The 22,568-nt window shown below is 37.2% G+C and overlaps 1 long non-coding RNA gene across 1 annotated transcript in view; it reads left to right on the top strand.

Annotated features, from left to right (window-relative positions):
* The window catches only part of LOC103675410, a 292,244-nt gene that overhangs the window by 13,593 nt on the left and 256,083 nt on the right, over window positions 1–22,568 (top strand). The window contains exon 3 of the long non-coding RNA XR_005837914.1: window positions 7,780–7,857. This is a non-coding gene — a long non-coding RNA (uncharacterized LOC103675410). The remainder of the gene's footprint in view (window positions 1–7,779; window positions 7,858–22,568) is intronic.

The raw sequence follows: 22,568 nt of genomic DNA, 5'->3' as shown, positions 1-22,568 counted from the left end.
GGCTAAAACATCGATACTAGTGAAAGCCATCTACAGATGTAATGAAATCCCTATTAAGATTCCAATGGCAGGGCACCTGGGTACCTCAGTTGGTTAAGCATCTGCCTTCAACTTGGGTCATGATTCCAGGGTCCTGGGATCAAGCCCACTTTGGGAAGGGGGGTTGTCTGCTCAACAGGGAGCCTGCTTCTCCCTCTGCCTACCGCCCCCCCTGTTTGTGCTCTCTCTCTGTCTTGTCGGGGGGAAAAAAAAAAGATCCCAATGACATTTTTTATAAAAGTAGAGGAAACACTCCTAGAATTTGTATGGAACCACAAAAGACCCCAAATAGAAAAAAAAAAAAAAATCCGAGAAAGAAGAACAAAGCAGGAGTTATCACATTTCCTGATTTCAAGCTATACAATAAAGCTATAGTCATCAAAACAATAAAATAATGACATAGAAACAGACACATAGAGCAATGGAACAGAATTGAGAGCCCAGAAATAAATCCAAGCATATATGGTAACTAATATATGACAAAGTAGCCAAGAGTACTCAATGGAGAAAAAGTCTCTTCAATAAATAGTGCTGGGACAATTGGATATTCACATGTAAAAGAATGAAACTGGACCCCCATCTTAGACCATTCACAAAAATTAACTTGGAATGGATTAAAGATTTAGATGTGAGCCCTGAAACATTGAATTCCTGGGAAAAAACATAGGAACAAAGCTCCTTGACATGATCTTGGTAATGATTTTTTGGATATGACACCTGAAGCACAAGTAACAAAGGCGGAAGTAAACAAGTTGGAACTACATCAAACTAAAAAGCTTCTGTATAGCAAATGAAACCATCAACAAAGTGAAAAAACAACCTGTTGAATAGGAAAAAATATTTGTGAACCATGTATCTGATACCAAAATGTATAAAGAACACATAAAATTTAAGAGCAAAAAAAAACCCTGAATAATCCAATTTAAAAAAGGGCAAAGGACCTGAATAGACAGACATTTGTCCAAAAAGATATATGAAAGGCTGACAGGTACATTGAAAAGATGCTCAAAATCACTAGTGATTGGGGAAATGCAAATTAAAACCACAGTGAGATATCACCTCATTAGAATGGCCATGGAAAGACGAGAGATAACAAATGTTGGCATGAATGTGGCAAAAAGGGAACACTTGTGCACTGTTGGTAGGAATGTAAACTGGTACAGCCATTAAGGAAAACAATATCCTTCAAAAATTAAAAATAAAACCATATGATCTAGCAATTCTACTTCTGGGAATACACCCAAAGAAAATGAAAACAGTAACTTGAGAAGATATCTGTACCGCCATGTTCATAGCAGCCTTATTTACAATATCCAAGACACGGAAACAACCTAAGTGTCCACTAATGGATGAATGGATAAAGAAATTGTGTGTGAGAGAGATATAATGGAATCTCATTCAGCCGTAAAAAATGAGGAAATCCTGCCTCTTGTGACAACATGTATGGACCTTGGAGGCATTGCTTTAAGTGAAGTAAGTCAGACAGAGAAAGACAAATACTGTATATTCTCACATATTTATATGTGGAATGTAAAAAAAAAAATTTTAAAACCCCAAACTCATAGAAAAATAGAAACTTATGACTGCCAGACGTGGGAGTGGGAGGAGAATTGGAGGAGGATGGTCAAAATGTACAAACATTCAGTTATGAGATAAATAATTACTAGGGATGTAATACACAACATAATGACTATAGATATCACTACTGTATGATATATAGGAAAGTTAAGAGACTAAATCCTAAAAGCTCTCATCACAGAAAAAATATTTTCCTTTTTTCTTTCTTTTTATTGTATTGGATGTTAATTCAACCTATGATAATTATTTCACAATATATGTAAAGCAAACCATCATGCTATACCTCTTAATACAGTGACGTATGTCAGTTATTTCTCAATAAAACTGGGGGGGAAAAAAAGAAAATGGGAACTATGTGAAGCTATGCTTGATTAATATGTTAACTAGCTCGATTGTGATTACTTCACAATGTATATGAAAGCATCAAGTTGTATATCTTATATACAATTGTCAATTACTTCTCAAAGCTGCAACAATTTTTTAAAAATATTGGCACTCAATAAGTAGAAAATAGCATTTCACCTCATTTCATAAACATATTCTTAATTTGAAACATAGGGAGGCAGGCTAGTCTCTAAAGCAGGAGATAGAAGTATAGTAACAAACACAATACTAAGAACAGAGTGCTTGATAAATATTTGCCATTAACTGGACAAGTCATCATTAACTTTTTATGCCTCTGCTTTCCTCTCTTCAATCAATAAAATAACTTCCACAATTTCCTAATTAGTTAAGCATCAAGAATTAATGTGTTAGTAGTGTTTGAAAGTGCTCTTGTTCTGGCCTCCACACATCAGAACTAAATGAAGATTATGCCTGGTTTTTTAAGAGAGAAACTAGAAGAACCGAGAAAAGACTTACACTTTATCAAATTTGGGTTGTACCCTGAACAAAACAGGCTTTCTCTGAAGGATCGACGAAGTTCGAATCAAAAGAAACCGCAGTGTTGCAGAAACTTCAGAAGTCACGCACCCTGGAAGTAAGAAAGTTAGTTTGTGATATGAGGCAGAGGAAGAAAATCTAATATCTCTGTTGGATGATGTCATCCACTCCCAAATTGCTAATGTTTTTGTACTCTTTTGAGGCAGGTCCTGAAGGCATTTTTCAGCTACTGCACTTTCCTTTAGCATGCCACTGAAACTATTGTCAGGTCAGAGGGCAGCCAGCTCCTGGTTTCCATCTATTACGCGCATACCGTGTCATTAAAAAAAAAAAATGTCTATTTTAAGAACCCCTTTTGAAAACTTTAAAAGCAATCAATATATTTGAAATGGTGAAAACCTTTTGTCAAGCAAAACTTTAACTGTGCTTCTAACCATTTTCATTATGTCCATGGCACATGCTAAAAATGGTAATTTTTCTATGGTAAAACGGAACAAACATAGGGAGTTGCTTACAGAAGAGACTGTCACCATCCACTTGCTCCAAGGATAGAGGGGATCATTGTATTGGAACACCTGTAACCCATTCAGGCACAGAAGCTAAGATGCTCCCCTCTAGAATATATGTGGTATTTAGTGAAGAAAGAAGCTCCAAGCATCAGTAACTCTCATTTTTGATACGTTGTCACCAAAGCCTCAGTCAACAGTCCTGGAAGAAGACTTACCTATTGCTGGGAAAGCTAAGGAGTCCCTTAAAATAATTTTGTCATGAAATGTCAATATATGACATTCTTCTCAACTACACAGAAATTGGTTGACTCCCCAAGAATAATCATGTAGAGTGTGATTGAATTTTAAACATTTTACTTTTGTTACTATTTTTGAAAAGAAAACAAAGTCCATTCGAAGAACAGTATGACAGGGAAAAGCCCATTCAAGTCTTCTTTGGTAAATTACTGAGGTGGATTTTTAAATGTTGCTAATGATTATGAGAGAAGAGATTTAAGAGAAACAGCTATGTAAACTGGTTATAGAGGAAGTGTTTCTGCAAATAAAGTGGGGGTGGGTGGGTAGAGGTAAGCTTTATCAATTTTTCTGACGGCAGTAATCCACAAAAACCAAGAAACAAATGTAAAGTTCTTTTGAAGGTTGCTTCCTCTGATAATCTTAAAAATTGTTACAGATGTTACACATGACATGAATGTTGCTATGGGTAAAGACTACCCCTCGGCGTCAACTTTGCAACGAAGACAACCTTCTCAATGAAATTTGCTTTTGAGCAGAATTAAAGCTAACTTTGTTTTCTCCAGTTTACTCTTTAATTTTTTTCCAGAATAAAGCTGTTAATCTGTGTGTGAAAAAACAGGGACATAAATCTTACTAAAGATTTTTTTAATGTTTGTTATATAAGGAAAATCAATATTCAATGTAATAAAAATAATTGTATGTGAATATTTTGGTGCATGTTTTATGGACATTTTTTCCAGAGATAGTATCTATAGTCTTCATTTGATTCACATGAGGGTCTGGCTCCACTTCTTCTACCTCAAAGTTTATGGTTTACTAATATAAAGTACCAGAATACTATTCAATCATACAAACTTTCCTTTGAACTCCCAATAACCTAACTGTTACCAACACTCCTGTGGTATCTTTAACATCACTTTTATTTTATTTTTTTTAAAGATTTTATTTATTTATTTGACAGAGATAGAGACAGCCAGCGAGAGAGGGAACACAAGCAGGGGGAGTGGGAGAGAAAGAAGCAGGCTCATAGCAGAGGAGCCTGATGTGGGGCTCGATCCCATAACACCGGGATCACGCCCTGAGCCGAAGGCAGACGCTTAACCGCTATGCAACCCAGGCGGCCCTAACATCACGTTTAGTATTGGATATATTTCTTAGGTTTATCTCATCTTTATAACACACATCCTAAGGATAGAGGGATGCCTTTTCTCCCAGTTTAACTGGCTATAAATGGCAAATTTTTATTTGTTTGCTAGCTAATTTTTTAAAATTCTATTTTAGGACCAAATAATAAAGTGATACACTAATGGACTGATGCATATTATTGTACTGATAAGACAAGTGTGCTAATTTTGTGCTTTTTAGAATTTGAATTACATTGGCCACAGACTAGATCCTAAGCACCTACTTCTCTTGTGTATATCTAATGTAGTTTTAAGTATTTTAATTTTATAGTATACATTCCTATTCCAGTAAGGGCAAATTCCCCCTGATTTTTGCCCGGAGTTTCCTCAGCACCTAGAATTTTGCTTTGCCCATAGTAAGTTCTCAACCAATATTTATTAAATGGGGCAATTGTAACAGTTCAATGACAGATTCAATGACAAGTGGGTTGCCTAAAAAGTGTAAGCCTTTCCTTACATAGTATAGGTGCAAGGACGGGATGAAGAATGCATAGTACTGATTTGACTACTAACTTTGCTTTGCCTTACTTTTTCTCCCTTCCTGTTCAAGTTTTTGGTTGAAGGGATAAGCAGAACATAAAATAATAAAGGTTGAGGGGCACCTGGATGGTACAGTTGGTTGAGTGTCTGACTCTTGCTTTCTCTCAGGTCCTAATCTCAGGGTCATGAGATCGAGCCCCGAGTTGGGCTCTGTGTTCAGTGTGGAGTCCTTGTGGGACTCTCTCTCTCTGCCCCTCCCTACTTGCTCTCTTGCTATCTCTCAAAATAAATAAATAAATCTTTAAAAAATGATATATATTGAAAACTGTAACTAAAAGCTCTGTCACCATTGACCCTAACAAGGATATTGGTATTTCTATACCAAACTCTATTTATACATCAAAGAGACATTTTTACTTCTCCATCAAATCTGGTCATCTGTACAACAAATACAGGAACCAAAGCTAATTTTTTTATTGCATACTTACTGTGTGCCCAGAACTATATTAAATACTTTAAGCTTCTCATTTAATACTTAAAACAATCCTGCGAAGTAGATACTGTGATTATCCCCATTTTATAGATGAAGAGATAGGACTTAGAGATGGCTAAGTATTCCACCTATTATCACTTCCATAAGGTGAAACTGGGTTTTGCATCCTGGCAGTCTGGACCCAGACCCAATACTGTTGACTACCTCAGGTCCTTTCATTTTAAGTTGAGGCATGACGATAGCAAGGAGCTGTCTTTCTCTGCTTCTGTGTTAACAAAGTCAATGTCATACTTTTCATTGGCTGGTGAGAACTTTGAGGCACAAGCAACTTTTCTTTCCTAAAGCCTTTTGTGTGTGTGTGTGTGTGTGTGTGTGTGTGTGTGTGTGTGTGTTTAATGTGAAAGATTAATTCCTCAGTACTGCCTCATATTTTAGTGTGTGTAGCTGTTAATAAAATGTAGAGCAGTATTTGAAGTTGAAGTGTTGTACAATGTCATTTTAATCCTTATTTTTCATTTTAATAGGATAAATTTCAGATATATTTCAGGATTACCATAAATGTCCTTCTTCATGACTTTAAATGGTCATTGCCAAGTACAGTTTTTTCAAGATTAGGATTTTCAGCATAATATCAATTTCCTATTATTCCACTTGGGAATGATAAATCACAATAGTATACTTAGATTTCTCCCCTCCAGACATTTATATTATTGTTGAGTATGTTTTTCTTGTATGCATATTAAACTTATACATGTACTAGTTAGGTCTATATATATTATAAACCCCCAATACAGTGTTATTGTTTTAGTATAAGTGGAATTTTAATGCATAGAGCTTTATAAATGAAGCTAAGTAAATGCTCAATAAATGTTAATGTTCTTTTTAGAGTGTGTATTATATGTTTTGCCTCCCTGAATAGTTTAAAAGTAGTATTTTGTATAAAACACAACAAAATAAACCCCTCAAAAAGAGTCAAGTTCTGATACACACTATTTTAATAAAAATTAATTAAATATGTATTAAAGAAGGTTTAAAAATATTAAGTTTCAGGGGGTGCCTGGGTGGCTCAGTGAAGTGCCTGATTCTTGATTTCAGCTCAGGTCATGATCTCAGGGTTGTAAGATTGAGCTCTGAATCAGGCTCCACTCTCAGCAAGGAGTCTGCTTAGGATTCTCTCTCTCCCTCTCCGTCTGCCCCTCCCGCCCCGCTCTCTCTTTCTCAAAGAAATAAAATATTTTAAAAAATATTAAGTTTTGGTGCATACACACACAAACCTGGAATGTATTATAAGAAACTCTACATTTTTATTACGATCTTTTAGTTACATCTCTGTTCTTTCTTGACCACTGATTTGGCATATGAAGTGTTCCTTCAAAGTAGCTGTGACTTGATATTTTGCAGGAAAACAGACACTACTACACTGCCCCCAAACATGCTACAATGGAGGAAATTCCCTCCTTTCTCCTCAGACCCAGGAAAAGTTGGGGGAAAATTTACTAAAAATGGCCACTTAGTGGCCCAATATCACACTAATAACACAAATAACTAACAACACTAAATCTGCTCCTTCTTACCATCATCCTGATGATGTCAAGTATGAAACAGGTCATCATATTAGATCTATGAGACTTGAAAGGGAATTGCACAGTGACATACCAAAGGTATCTGATGAAAATACAATTCCTTTTCTTTATCTATGGAGACCTAAAAATACACACAAATACAGTATTTGCTTTGGTTTGTGCGTTAAATTGTATAGGCATATGAAGAGTGTCTATTAGCAATTGATTTCAAAGTAAGAATTTGGCATGCTAATCTGGCTTGCATAATTTCTGAGAAAGAGGTCTACAGTGATATTATTCCTGACAAAAATAGCACTAATTCTAAGTAACTTTGAGACAGGGAACATATGGTATTATTCTCTATACTCTACACAGCACCTTGGCACAATGCTGCACGTGGAACAGGTTCTTAGTATTCGTTAAATACACAGATCAGCAGGTCTCTGGCACATGCTGCTGCTATCTGGTGTGTTTCTTTTTATTTGCTTATTGATTGAATTTATTAACTATATTTGGAAAAATTCTTTCAAAACATTAAACTTAAAACATTAGAGCCTGGGTGGCTCAGTCGTTAAGCATCTGCCTTCAGTTCAGGGCGTGATCCCAGAGTTCTGGGATCGAGCCCCACCTCAGGCTCCTCCACGGGAGCCTGCTTCTTCCTCTCCCACTCCCCCTGCTTGTGTTCCCTCTCTCGCTGGCTGTCTCTCTCTCTCTCTGTCAAATAAATAAATAAAATCTTAAAGAAAAACTATTAGAGTCCTCTTTATGATTCTATAAGACATATGGATCTTAGATATTTCTGCTTTTTGTTACAGGGACATATATAGGGCAGGCCATTGTAAAGACCCAGCACTTACTTTCATCCTGATGCACCAAAATGGTTTTAGGCAAAGGTAAGATTTATATAGGATTTAAATGTAAGTGTTTTTTGATTATTTTATTTTGACCTAATTCCACAGGTGAACTCAAGAATTTGAGCATGCTGAGTATTCAAATTAGAGTCAGGTGCATAGTTATAAACAGATGTGCAATAAATACTGCACTTGATAACAATGCTAAAAACGGGTGGTATAAGATTTACTCTGTTGAAGGGGACCTACCAACCCCACAAATTTTGTCCTAGGTTTCCAGTGGATTCTTTTTCCTTAGTTGTTTTAATTCCTTTTTCTTGTAAAGCCCTTTTAATGTAAGACAGTGATTTCCAATTTGCATTTATCATATTCATGACTAAGGAATGGCATTCCCCCCTCAAATGAACAATCCAATTAAAAAATGGACAGAAGACATGAATAGACATTTTTTCAAAGAAGACATACAGATGACCAGCAGACAAATGAAAAGATACTCAACATCACTCATCATCATGGAAATACAAATCAAAACTACAATAAGCTGTCACCTCACACCTGTCAATGGCTAAAATCAATAACACAAGGAACAACAGATGTTGGCAAGGATGTGGGGAAAGGGGAACTCTCCTGCACTGTTAGTGAGAATGCAGACTGGTGCTGGCACTCTGGAAACTGTAATAGTATGGAGGTTCCTCAAAAAGTTGAAAATAGAACCATCCTACAATCCAGCAATTGCGCTACTAGGTATCTACCCAAAGAATACAAAAATACTAATTCAAAGGGATACATACACCCTGATGTTTACAGCAGCATTAAATACAGCATTAAGTACAATAGCCAAATTACGGGAACAGCCCAAATGTCCATTGACTGAGGAATGGATGAAGAAGATACGAGATATATATATATATATATATATAAAATGGAATATTACCCAGCCACAAAATGAAATCTTGCCATTTGCAAGATTTCACTTATGCTAAGTGAAATAAACCAGGCAAAGATAAATACCATATGATTTCACTTATTGTGAATTTAAGAAACAAAGCAAATGAGCATGGGGGAAGAAAAGAGAGAGAGAGGTAAACCAAGAAACAGACTCTTAATTATAGAGAACAAACTGCTGGTTACCAGGGGGGAGGTGGGTGGGAGGATGGGTTAAACAGATGATGGGGATTAAGGAGGGCACTTATGATGAGCACCAGGTGTTGTATGTAAGTGTTGAATCACTGAATTGTACACCTGAAGCTAATATTACACTGCATGTTAACTAACGAATTTAAATAAAAAGTTAAAAAAGAAAGACATTTGCTGTTTGCTATAGAAATGAAGATGTTAATATATTTACAGAGCTGCCATGGATGGTTCCCCAGGTTGAGCAGTGTACAACTCCAGGGGGTGTTACTTGTATAGACTACAAGAATGAAGCTCTCCTCCCTTCCCCATCATAATTTGGGTTCCCACAGAAGCAGACCCCGAGACGAGGATTTGAGAGTGAGAGTCTATTTGGAAAATAGGGAAAACAATAGGGCAGGAAAGGAGGGAAGTGTTAGCAGGAAAGGAAGGTAGCTAGTAAAGGGTGCATTATAAAGTGAGCTAGTGACTGGCTGTAGCTTAATTCTATGGGGAAACTCTGGTAAATACTTTAAAATACGTGCCTCAGAATGACCCCAACTGAGAGATGAGGAAGCTGCAGTATTTATACTACCAACTCCTGAGACAAGTCACACTGGATGAGAACTTTTAAGGTGGGTGTGGGAGTGTTGATTCCTTGGCACCTTGGCCTGCTGGATGCCAGCGCTGAGCTTTCTATCTTCTAGGATGGCGGGAGGAGTGGAGGGAAGGAGCCTTCAGGGCAAAGATTCAGACACTGAGTGGAATTTGTTGGTCAGAGCACAAAAGGCCAGGGCAGTGCAAAGTGGGGTACCGTCCCCTAGAGTTGGATAAATACAGCCCTTACAATAGCAGATTGTGCGGCCTTGTTTATATCATTATTTAACCTGATATTTTAACTCCATATCATTGATCCAATTTTTCCTTTTCATTCTTTTGTGTCTTCTAGGCAAGTTATTAAATATTGTATTTATTTTTTATGGTTGTCAGGCAGTGTTCAGTGTCCAAGTATTGTTTGACAAATGTTGCATTATACAGTACTATCTGCTTGGGATAAATAAGTATTAAGAGCTGTCATCCTGAGTTTTGACATATACGTACTACATTTTAAAGGTTTCTCTTGATTACTTTTTTTTCCTCTGTAGAAATCTTAAGTATGTCTTTTGAATTCAATCCTACTTAATTCTCTAGGGTATAACCATGGTTTCATTACCTTACATTTCTTCAGCATTTCTCCTTGCATCCCCAAATACTTGGTAAAAATGTTGTGGGTATACTCATAATAAAGAAATAAAATGGAGGGGCACCTGGGTGGCACAGCGGTTAAGCGCCTGCCTTCAGCTCAGGGCGTGATCCCGGCGTTCTGGGATCGAGCCCCACGTCGGGCTCCTCTGCTATGAGCCTGCTTCTTCCTCTCCCACTCCCCCTGCTTGTGTTCCCTCTCTCGCTGGCTGTCTCTCTCTCTGTCAAATAAATGAATAAAATCTTTAAAAAAAAAAAAGAAATAAAATGGAATTGGAGTGTAACCATTAGCCTCACTCCAATTCCCCACTACCACCACCCCTCAAAGGCAGATCTGCTTAATGCTCTGGCTCCAAAATTTAACATTTGTGTGACCCTGGACAAGCTATGTTACCTGTCTGTGCCTCAATTTCCTCAGCTGTAAAACAGGCATAATGAAGTTTCACACCTCATAGGCATGAATTTATGGAGATAATTTATGGAGATAATCCAGGTGTAACTCTTAGGACAAAGGTTAGCACGTAGTGTGTGTTTTATAAATGTTAGCTACTATTGTGTCTCTTTCTCACATATGTAAATGCATGTCAGGGTTGGTTTTTTTTCCACACAAATGGGGCTTTACAATACAAGTGGTTCTGACATTAGCTTATCTATACATCTACCTTGTTCTTTTAATAATTGCATAGTATTCCAGGCCTCTAATGAACCATTTTATAGTTTTACAATGTTTGTCACTATATGCAAGGTAATTACCTACATAAATTGAAGAACAGGATTTTTATATTGCTTTTTTCTCTTCTCAGATTGTCCGATATTCAGAATTTAGCATACATGGGAATTTTCTCACTTTGTTATAATAGTCTGTATGCCTCTGGACTCTGATGGTTATTACTTATGATATTATAGTCCAAATATCATTGATAGATGATAGATAGATAGATAGATAGAATATATTGTGTCAATTAGAATTTGGTTTGTTTGCAAGTAACAAAAATCCAAAAAGCACAGTGGTTGAACAAGACAGAATATTTCTCTTTTAGGTAAAAGTCGAGATATTCTGTGTGAATGGTACCCTCAAAGTTGTGCAAAACCCAACTTATGAGGTCCAAGTAGACTGTTTGAGCTCCAGCCATCACATCTGCATTCCAGCCAGCAAGACAGAGGAATAAACAAAGAAGAGAGGGCAAACGGCGCAACCAACTACATTTTTTTATGTGTGTGATAAAATACATACACATAAAATTGACCATTTAAAACATTTTTAAATGTATGGTTAGGTTGGTGGCGTTAAGTGCATTCATCTTGTTGTGCAATCATCACTAACATCCATCTGCAGAATTACTTTTCCATCTTCCCAAACGGAAACTCTGTACCCGTTAAACAATAACTCGCCATTCTCTCCTCTCCTCAGCCCCTGGCAACCACCATTCTACTTTCTGTAACCACCATTCTACCTTCTGTCTCTATCATTTGACTACTCGAGGTATCTCATATGAGTAGAATCAGACAGTATTTGTCTTCTTGTGACTGTCTTATTTCACTTAGCATCATGTTTTCAAGGGTCATCCATGTTGTAGCACATGTCAGAATTTCCTTCCTTTTCTAAAGATTTATTTATTTCTTTGAGAGACAGAGACAGACAGCAGGGGGGAGGGGCAGAGAGAGAGAGAGAATCTCCAGCAGACTCCTCGCTGAGCATGGAGCCCAGTGCAGGGCTCGATCTTACGACCCTCAGATCATGACCTGAGCTGAAATCAAGAGTCAGACACTTAGCAGCCTGAGCCACACCGGCACCCTTCCTGCCTTTTCAAGGCTGCTACATTTTGTTTATCTGTGTACCCGTCAACGGAGAGGTGCTTCCGCCTTTTGGCTATTGTCAATAAGGCCGCTGTGAAACATGGGTATCCAAATATCCATTTGGGTCCTTGCTTTCAATTCTTTTGGATATTAACCCACAAGTGGAATTGATAGATCATATGGTAGTTCCATTTTTAACTTTTCGAGGAATAGCCGTTCTGTTTTGCATAGTGGCTATACCATTTTACATTCCCACCAGCAATGCACAAGGGTTCCAATTTCTCCACATCCTCACCAAAATTTATTATTTCCTGATTTTTTGATAATAGCCATCCTAATGCACATGAGGTGATATCTCATTGTGGTTTTGATTTGCATTTCCCTAATGATTAGTGATATTGGATATCTTCGCCAGCACTTATTGGCCATTTGTTTACCTTCTCTGGAAAAATGTCTATTTAACTCCTTTATCTATTTTTTAATTGGATTTTTGTGTTGCTGTTGTTGAATTGTAAGAGTTCTTTATATATTCTGGGTATTAACTCATTATCAGATATATGATTTGCAATGGCTGCCTTTTCACTCTGTTGATGGTGACTTTTGATGCACAGAAGGTTTTGATTTTGATGTAATCCAATTTATCTATTCGTTTCTTTTGTGGCTCATGCTTTTGTTGTCATATTCAAGAAATCATTGCCAAATCCAACGTCATGAAGCTTTTTCCCTATGTTATCTTCTAAGAGTTTTATAGTATTAGCTCTTATGTTTAGGTCTTTGATACATACTGGATTAATTTTTGTACATGATGTTAGGTAAGTGTCCAATTTTACTCTTTTGCACATGGATATCTAGTTTTTCCAGCAACATTTGTTTGAAAGACACCAACAACCTTTTATTAAAAGGGTCCTGTAAACCACCACATGATACTTTTATTTACATCCCATTGGCCAGAACTTAGTCACAGGGTTTCACTTAACTGTAAGGAAGGTTGGCAATTCAAGTAGGAAAAGCTATTTTAATTAAAAATAAAATTAAAATTAATCTTTTCCTCTTCTTCTTTGATTACCTTGAATATGTTACAAAATAGTGTTGTACATTGATGCACACTCAGGTGTCTGCATTAATTCTAAGAGCAGGATAGTTGCATTTATACACATGATATATTCTTAAAGATCAGTATAATATCCCAATAGGAATTAATGTAAAATATATGATGGGGGGCACTGTTAGGGCTGGAACACTTTAACAGAGCCTATAAATCTATTATGGTGATATTGATCTTGCTGCTGAGTCACCAGTATTATTTTTTCCATTATTCTTGCCCAGATACTCAAGGATTTTTAAAGGTTAAAGATATATCTGCTACATTTAAGTGTCTCGGCGTCTTTTCTAATATTTTGCAGTATGCCCATTCTCAACAAACAATATTGGCTGTTGTAGGGTTTGGCCCTCTTCAGAGCAATTTATCACATTTAACTTTTCCTACAAAATTATTGATATGGGAGTGTTTTCAAGCAGCAACATTAGTGCTTGATGGCAATTTTTGGCTATTAAAAACAATTTTAAATAATGGTGGATGTTAAGCAGCAAAGTGGTCACCAAAATTATTCCATTCCAAACCATATAATTGGGGTATTCCTAGTGTTTGAAAGATAGACAGCTAGGTTATTTCTGTTGAGCAGTCGTGGTGACAAAAGCACAAAAAATATTTACTTGCTTACCAGCTCTGAAATTGTGAAATTTTTAATAATTATACAGTTCTTGATAATTTTTAAGCAATTTTAAATTGGCATCTAAAGTGAGACTTAATTAATGTTTCTGATGCACTATTTCAACTTTGCATAAAGTGGTGCTACACTGTGTCTTGGTATATCTTGTGTTTTGGTCATATGATTGATGAATGAGAAATAGATACATGAATGTATAAGTTTAAAAGTCCTATTTTTAAAGGAACCCAATTTGTTTTAAAATACCGGGGGTGGAGATGAAGAGTGAGAAGGGAATATAAATGAAACAAAATTGGCCATAGGTTGTAATTATTGAAGTGATAAACACATGGGAGTTTACTATATTATTCTCTTATATTCTCTTCACTTTTGTGTACGTTTGAACATTTCCACGATAAAAAGTTAAAAATAAAGAAGGCTTGTTCTGTCAACATGAGGTTATATCTAATTAGATTGGTCTCCTCCATCTTCATTTTTCTAACAGAAAAATAGAAAAAGGTGGGGAGGGGCAGGGTAGCATACATACATTGGTCAGAAAGATCTTTAGAAAGGGATGGGTATCATTTATGAAATTGACCACTCTGAGGGCGATGAGATTTTTACTCTAAATCTAAGCTTGAATACTTTAAGACCAATAGAGGTTTCCTGTGGAAGGAGGTAAACCCCACTGACAGTGTGTGGCATCCTGATATTGGATGAAGAACTTAGCTCAGGGGTCCCAGAATCAGGGGGAGGCCTGTGAGTATTCCTGATAGACAGCAACCAAGGAAAGAAACTATATTTAGTTCCTGGGATTCACCCTTGCAGCTTTCCCTCTGGACTCAGAGAATTAATTGTTTCTTCTCCTGTTCAAAGTTAACTCCCACACCTAAACTGTTGATCACATTTATTCCAACTCCTGTGGGATTTTACTACACCAATTGTTCCCTTATTCCCTCTCTCAGATCTTTGGCTTTTCTATCAATTGGCTCCTTCCCATAGCAGGAAAGTGTGTTCAGATCTCCTATAATTTCCTGTCCTCAAGTAGCCAAGGCCACCACAAGGGGACACCTGGCTGGCTCAGTGGGTAGCATAGAACTCTTGATCTCAGGGTCATTGAGTTCAAGCCCCACGTTGGCTATAGAGCTTACTGGAAAAAAAAGAAAAAAAAGAAAGAAAGAAAGAAAGAAAGAAAGAAAGAAAGAAAGAAAGAAAGAAAGAAAGAAAGAAAGAAAAGGAAGGAAGGAAAGAAAGAAAGAAAGAAAGAAAGAAAGAAAGAAAGAAAGAAAGAAAGAAAAGGAAAGAAAAAAAAGAAAGAAAAAAAGAAAGAAAGAAAGAGAGACTGACTGGCTGCTCCAGCCCCCTTCTCCTTTCATTCCTAAGTAATTCCTCAAAATAATTGTGTGTACTTCTTTCCTCCTATGTCCTAACCTTTATTTTACTGTATTTAGACCACAACCACCATATTCCTGAAACCACTAATTACCTAATGAACAAATCCAATGGCTAGTTTTAATTCCTTGCCTTATTTAATCTCTCTAATTGCTTAAAAAAAAAAAAACAACTATGCCAGACACACCTTTATGTGCTTTATAAAGTTAACTCCTTTAATTCTGTAACAACCCCGTGAGGTAGTTACCATTATTATCTCCGTTTTGTAGATATACAGAGAGATTGAGTAATTTGTCCAGGATCACCACCATCTACTCCTTTATTCCTTTAATGTTTTTGTTTGGTTGATTGGTTTCTGAGATGGCAACTGGCGTAGTCAGAATAGTGCACCCACCTCCAGCCCCCATGACCTAATCCCTGGAACTGTGAATATGTTAGGTTACATGGCAAAGGGGAATGAAGGTTGCAGAGAGATTAAAATGACTAATTAGCTGATAGGGAGAAGAACCTGAATTATCCAGGTGAACCCTGTATAATTACAAGGGTACTTAAAAGTGGAGGAGGGAGGCAGAGGGAGAGCCCGGAAGAAAGTGGTATGACGGCAGAAACCAGTGTGATGTGGCGCGATCCAACAAGGACTGGACTTGTTGTTGCTGGCTTTGAAGACTGGAAAAAGCCAAGGAATGCCGANNNACCTCTAGGAGCCAGAAGAGGCAAGGAAACGGATTCTCCTCTAGAGTCTCTAGAATGGAATGCTCCTCTGCTGACACCCTAGGTTTAGACCAGCAAGACATAGGTTCGACTTCTAAAGCTACAGAACTGTAAGATAATTTTGTGTTATTATAAGCTACTAAAGTTGTGGCGATCTGTTACAGCATCAATAGGAAAATCACATGGTAGCCTATCTTGGCTGTCCCATTTTGACTATTTCTTCCCAGGGTCTTTCTGGGTTCATCTTGCTCTGATTCTCTAATGGTTGTTGTTCCCCAGAGTTCTGTCCTTAGCACCTGTTCTCATCATATACATTTCCTCTGGGTAATATTACCCATTCTCATGGTCTTGACCCTATTTATACTCTGATTTTCAAACCTTTAATTCTACCCTCCCCCCAAAATCCTGAACTTGAGACCTTTACATCTGACAGCTTCTAAGATCTTCTACCTCAATATCTAAGAGGCCACCCAAACTTATTATATACCCTCCTTTTAAGAAGCATCAGTTCCTCCTATATTTTCTGTTTAGGATATATACCTTGATCTGTAGATAGATCAATCTATATCAAGCCAGAAACTCAGAAGTCATTGTTATTTTTCTTCTTCCTCTTGCTCTAAAACCCACCAGTAGATAAGTCCTATTAATTTTACCTGTTTGATATCTGTGCAACCCATTTCCTTCTCTCCATCCCACCACCACGCTCCTCCATCATTACTTGCCTGGTTCTTTTTACTTCCCTGGACTATAACCACGGCCTTCTGACCCTAGGCTGGGCCCTGTTGCTCACCCCTCCCTAACCTTTTTCCATATAGCCACCACAGGTACTTTTCAAAACACAAATCTAATCATGTCACTTCATTGCTTAAAATTCTTTAGTGTTTACTCACTCCCTCACATGCAAAACAAGGCAAAATCAGATCTGGCCACAGCCCAGCTCTCCAGTCCCATGTGCTCCAGTCATACTGAAGTACTTAATGGTTTCCTGTCGAGCTGTGCTATTTACTGCTTTGTGCCTTTGCAATACTATTCGCCTTTTGGAACACTGTCCTCATCTTTTCTACCTACTGTTGGCTCAAGCATTACCTCATGTGTGAAGCCTTTCTTGTTCTTCTCAGGTAAAATTGAACACACCCTTTTGTTCTTCTGTATTTTTTTGTTAAGAGTAACTTTTAGTCACTAATGTATTTCTTCTCCAGTCTACCTTCCCCATGAAACTGAAGCTCTTGGTAAGTAAGAAGGAGGTTTTATTCACCTTTCCATTCCTGCCATCTAGCATAACGTCTAGTGTATGTATAAGACATGTATTAATTGTTGAACACATGATAGACTTCTTGAGACTAGAGTCAGAGGGAAGCAGAGAAGTGAGGGGCTCTTAGAAAACCTCTGTGGCTGCTGGAGGACATGAAATACTGCTGAAGCAGAGAATGTTGTGAACTTGAATTTAATAACACTTTGTGGTCCAGTCATTAATTTGGAAAACTAGTCCATACTCCCTATGCCTAGGTCAATGTCTGGCAGACAGTATGTAGGTAAGAAATATGCACTAAATGAAGGATTGGATATATATAAAGGGATGAAAGAGAGGCCATGGTGGGGGTGAGGGTAATTGGAAAGGAAGAGTAGAACTTAGATACTATTGCAAGGAGCAATGCCAAGAGCATAGGTATGGAGGTGGGAATGTAGCAAGTTAGAGGGAAAAAAGAACAGAGCAGTTGGATAGTACAAAGAGGATACATACAGGCAATGAAGAATGTGGGGTGAAGACAAGGAGAAGTGTAAACGAAGGGAACATATCTGGCAGACGGCGAGACCCTGTGAGATGTCTCCGTGGTCCAGGTGTGAGGTATTGAGGGTCTAGACCAGGAGGTGGTATGGGATTAGAAAGGAAAAGAGCTGTGTGAATTGAAGGAATGCTCATCAGGAGAACTTCTAATGAGTGACTCCATACAGAAAAGAAAGGAATGAAGAATGATTTCAAGATTTTGAATGTCAGAGACATTACCAAATTAAGCAAGCCCAGGAAAGGGAGCTGGCTTTACAGTAAAATGGAAGACTAGCTTTCCCAAAGGTTTTAGAAGATTGTGATAGAAATAGGAGGCCTCGTAGCCCTTTTAAAAACTAGATTAAGATAAACAGATTTTTTCATAAACTGTAATGGTTATCTTATATAATCTATAAATTAAGCATTACCGTAGTTTTCTTTACACTTTTCTCGAAATACAAAAAACATACATGACTAATAGAGAGAACTTGGAAAACATAAAAAAGAAAAAAAATATCCATAATTCTATCCTACAACTATAACAACCAAAGTCAAAATTTGGGGATACATCATTTGAATAATTTTCTGGTGGATTAATGTCTCACACACACTGTTTTTCCATTAGAAATACCATTATTTCTTCAACATTCATATGCTCTGAATTGTTTTTTAAAATTTCATATATATTTCCCTGTTGTAAAAATATTGATAGTTCTGAATTACTCTTTACACAGAATTATATTTACATAAGATCTCTCCATTCTAATCCTCCTTCAATTCTACCAATCCCACTCTTCTAAAGGAACCACTGTTAACAGTATGTATTTATTTTCAGAATTCTTTTGGTGCACAATCACATTAACACATACTTTGTATGCATAAACATACTATCTATACATCTGTATAGCTGTAGATCGCTATCTGTTGTGTATACGTGAATCTCATTCATATACACTTATACATGTACAACATTATAATGGTGGCATAGTGTTCTATATTAGGGGTGTATCATAAAGTACTCAATTGCCGAACACGTAGATTTTCATTTCTGTGCTTTAAAAAATAATGCAATAAAGAGTATGCTTGTCTTAATTCTGACTTTATTGGAAATTCTTCTAGTGTTTCACTGTTAAATATGATATTAGTTTAGATAAATATTCTTTGTCATGATAAAGTAGGCTTCCTTTATCCCAGTTTACCGAGATACTTTTCTTTAATTATGAAAAGCTTCTACATTCTAGCAAATACCTTTTTTGGATTCTACTGAAATAATATTACTCCTTTGACTTATTAATGTGATGAATCATTAATACAGATGGCCCCAGACTTAATGATGATTTGACCTAAGATTTGTTGACTTTACAATGGTGCAAAAGCAATACACATTGACTAGAAGCTGTATTTTGAATTTTGATCTTTTCCCAGCCCAGCAATACGCAGTATAATATACTGGGCAGCAACAGCAATGAGCCACAGCTCCCAGTCAGCTCTGTGATCACGAGGGTATACTTACAACTATTCCGGTTTTCACTTTCAGTACAGTAAATTCAATACATTACATGAGCTATTCAATACTTTATTATGAAACAGGCTTTGCGTTAGGTGATTTTGCTCAACTGTAGGCTAATGTAAGTGTTCTGAGTATGTTTCAGGTAGGCTAGGCTAAGCTGTGATGTTCAGTAGGTGTATTAAGTGCATTTTCAACTTAGAACATTTTTAACTTTATGATGGGTTTATTGGGACATAAGCTTATTGTAAGTCAAGGAAGATCTGTACATTAATAATTCTTCCTTATTACTGGATTAATGCTTCCTGGTAAATGTTATTATTCTTTTAATGATAAACTGTTGAATTTCCTTTGCTAATATTTTATTTAGGATTTTGAATCTATATTCATCTGCTAATATTTTTGACTTGACCAGGAACTGGCTTCTAGATGTTTAAAGGATGTGTCATTGCAAATATTAGAGGCTTGAAAATAGACACACACCCAGTGGCCTAGGAATCTGGGATGTCTTCCACATAGCTCTCATAATAAGCAACTGCTTTAGTCTCTATTAATAATAGGAGAGAGGACTTCCAGCTCCTCCTGTCCTAAGTGATTCTACCTCTTTGCTTTGGAGGGCAGGGCCACAGAGAGAGACAGTCTGATCAGCGTCTTCGTGCCCCCTCTCCATTCAAATCCATATAGCTTGGAATCTTTCAGAGGGAATTCTTGTTCTGTTATCTTTAAAGTTGGCCAACTAGGAGGTAGTCACATCGACTTTTTTAAAAAAATTATTATGTTATGTTAGTTACCATACAGTACATCATTAGTTTTTGATGTAGTGCTCCATGCTTCATTGTTTGCATATAACACCAAGGGATCCATGCAATATGTGCCCTCCTTAATACCCATCACTGGGCTAACCCATCCCCCCACCCTCTCCCCTCTGAAACCCTCAGTTTGTTTCCCAGAGTCCATAGTCTCTCATGGTTCGTCTCCCCCTCTTATTCCCCCCTTCATTTTCCCCTTTCTTCTCCTGATGTCCTCCATGCTATTCCTTATGTTCCACATATAAGTGAAACCATATGGTAATTGTCTCTCTGCTTGACTTATTTCATTTTTTTGATAAGAAACAGGATCTAAACAAATTTAAAACTACATTAAAACAGCAATTCATTTGGATATCTTGAATCCTTATAGCTTTTAATATCAAAACCCGAAGAGGATTCTTATTTTTTAAAACTGAATTAATATAAAGATAAATTTATTTTTATAAATTATAATGGAAAAAACAATTAAAAAATTTCACCTATTTTAGAATAATTCTTCCTCCCCATCCCCAGGATTGCTAGGGCTAGAGGGGAATTATTTTGAGAAAATACGGTTTGCCATTAGCTAGGATAAGATAAAACATTCTTAAGAAGGATGTGGTTGTGGTAAAGTCAGGTTATGAGAATAGGTTTGAAACATTCTAACACCTTCTCTGTTGGAATATGGGAGCATGGCCTTCTTCACNCTTTCCACTCCTAAGGGTAACCATGGCACTCCTTGTTCCTAACTTCTCTGTCGATTGGGGCTTGTTGTGAAGACAAAAATGAATTAATACAGGTGAAATACTTGGATTGTTACCTAGTACATAGGAAGCCCTCAATAAACATTAGCCACTGTTCATTATTCAGGGGTAAGCAGCTCTGACATGATTCCCACTGATTCTCACCTCCTGGTATTCATGCTCTTGTGTAATCTCCTCATCTTGAGTGTGACTGGACTGAGTGACTTGGTCCTAATGAGTAGAATATGGCAACAGTGATAAGCTATCTCTTCTGTGATCAAGTTACAATAGATTGTGACTTCCATCTTGCTGGACTCTATTGTCTTCCCAGTTTGTACACTTTGCAAACCGTGATATTGGCACAGAATTAGGGTAGTTTCTGTCCCACTGCCTGCAAGAATCTGAATCTTATCAGTAACTATATGAGTGCACTTAGAAGTGGAATCTTCCCCAATCGACCCTTGAAATGATTACAGCTCCAAATGACACCTTGATTTCATCTTGTGGAAGACCCTGAAACAGAGGGTCCAGCTCCATGGTATTCAGATTCCTAACCCAGAGACACCGATGCTGTTTTAAGCCCCTAAATTTTGGAGTAATTTGTTATGTAACAATGGATCATAATACAATTTCTGTTAATATTGTGATGATTAGCAGGATAGCAAATTTAACACCATCAAGTCTGGAGCCTGATTCTGGGGTTTGAATCCCAGTTCTGTCACCTACTAGCCGTTTGACCTCGTATAAACTACTTAACCTCTCTGCACCTCCGTTTCCTTACTTGTAAGATAAATAGTAGTTGTGAGGAGTAAATGAGAATACACCAAAAGACTCTGGCACATAGTAAGTGCTATATATGTTGGATGTTGTTATTTATCTGAAGAAGAAGCTAGTGCATAGACTTTCACTGCTCACATTAGCCATCAGCTCTGGTTTTCTAGTAAAGTCTTTTGCAAGCAAGAGTGCCTTCTTGATTTAGTTTATAAGTACATTCTGCCCAGTGCTGAAGTGAGAGAGAAACAGAAGGAATGTTTTCTACGTTCTTTCCTGAGGAGAAATTGGATGTCTTTTCAAGTACGCCTTCTTAAAGATAAGGAAATGGTTTATTTCTCTGAAAAAGAAGCGTAATTCCATGCCATCTTGTCTTCTACCCTCAAATACTGAATATTACTGGATGGGTTACAGTGGGTAGGGGAGTGTGCTTTTAGTCTACCCTCACCATTCTTCCGTGGCAAGTTCAGCATAGGCCTAAAATTAAATTGAGTCAAATGGAAGTCAGAGAAGTAATAAAGTTCTAATAGTCCAAGAAAGAGCTGGGCAGAGGCAAGGTCTAAAGCAATAACTTCAATAGGTAAGAAATTCAATCTTGAACCGATGTAAGATCAGACAAAAACAAGCTTGAGAGAGGTCACTTACTGATTGAGGGATTGGGTGCCAAAGACCTCTCAAGAGCAAAAACTATACATTTGTACAGCATTCCGAGTTTACCGAATCTTCTCATATTTCATAAGATTATGTTTGGATCCACACTAACGTGTTATCCTCACTTTGTGATGAAGCAATGGAAGTTCAGACGGGTTGTTTCTTATTTGAGGTCACACAGCCACTAAGTGGGCTGAGGTTCAAAGCTGCTTTCTGATCTATGTAATAGGACATTTGGTCTGCCATAGCTGTTGGGTTATTTTTATCCATTTCTGGGCCATTCAGGATAGAATTGTTTAGGACTTAACATTCCTGACGAGGAATGTACCCTACATGAGCTGTGCATGGCAGACACCCTATATGTGAGCTGGGATTTGGAATTCTAAGTTCCAAGTAGGTTTATTTTATTCTAGTTAACAAACACTGCTTTTCTCCACACTATTCCTGCTCAACAGCTATTCTGTTAACCTTTCCCCAAAGATTTCCCCTGAAATCTCTTGATGAATGGAAAATGTATTGTGGGCATTCAAAAATGATGATTTTCTACTTGAAAACTGCCCTGTGCCA

Source organism: Ursus maritimus, unplaced genomic scaffold, assembly GCF_017311325.1.
Source record: "Ursus maritimus isolate PB19 unplaced genomic scaffold, ASM1731132v1 scaffold_26, whole genome shotgun sequence".
Classification (NCBI taxonomy): domain Eukaryota; kingdom Metazoa; phylum Chordata; class Mammalia; order Carnivora; family Ursidae; genus Ursus; species Ursus maritimus.
Note: the sequence above shows the minus strand (reverse complement) of the source record. Positions and strands in the feature narration are given on the sequence as shown.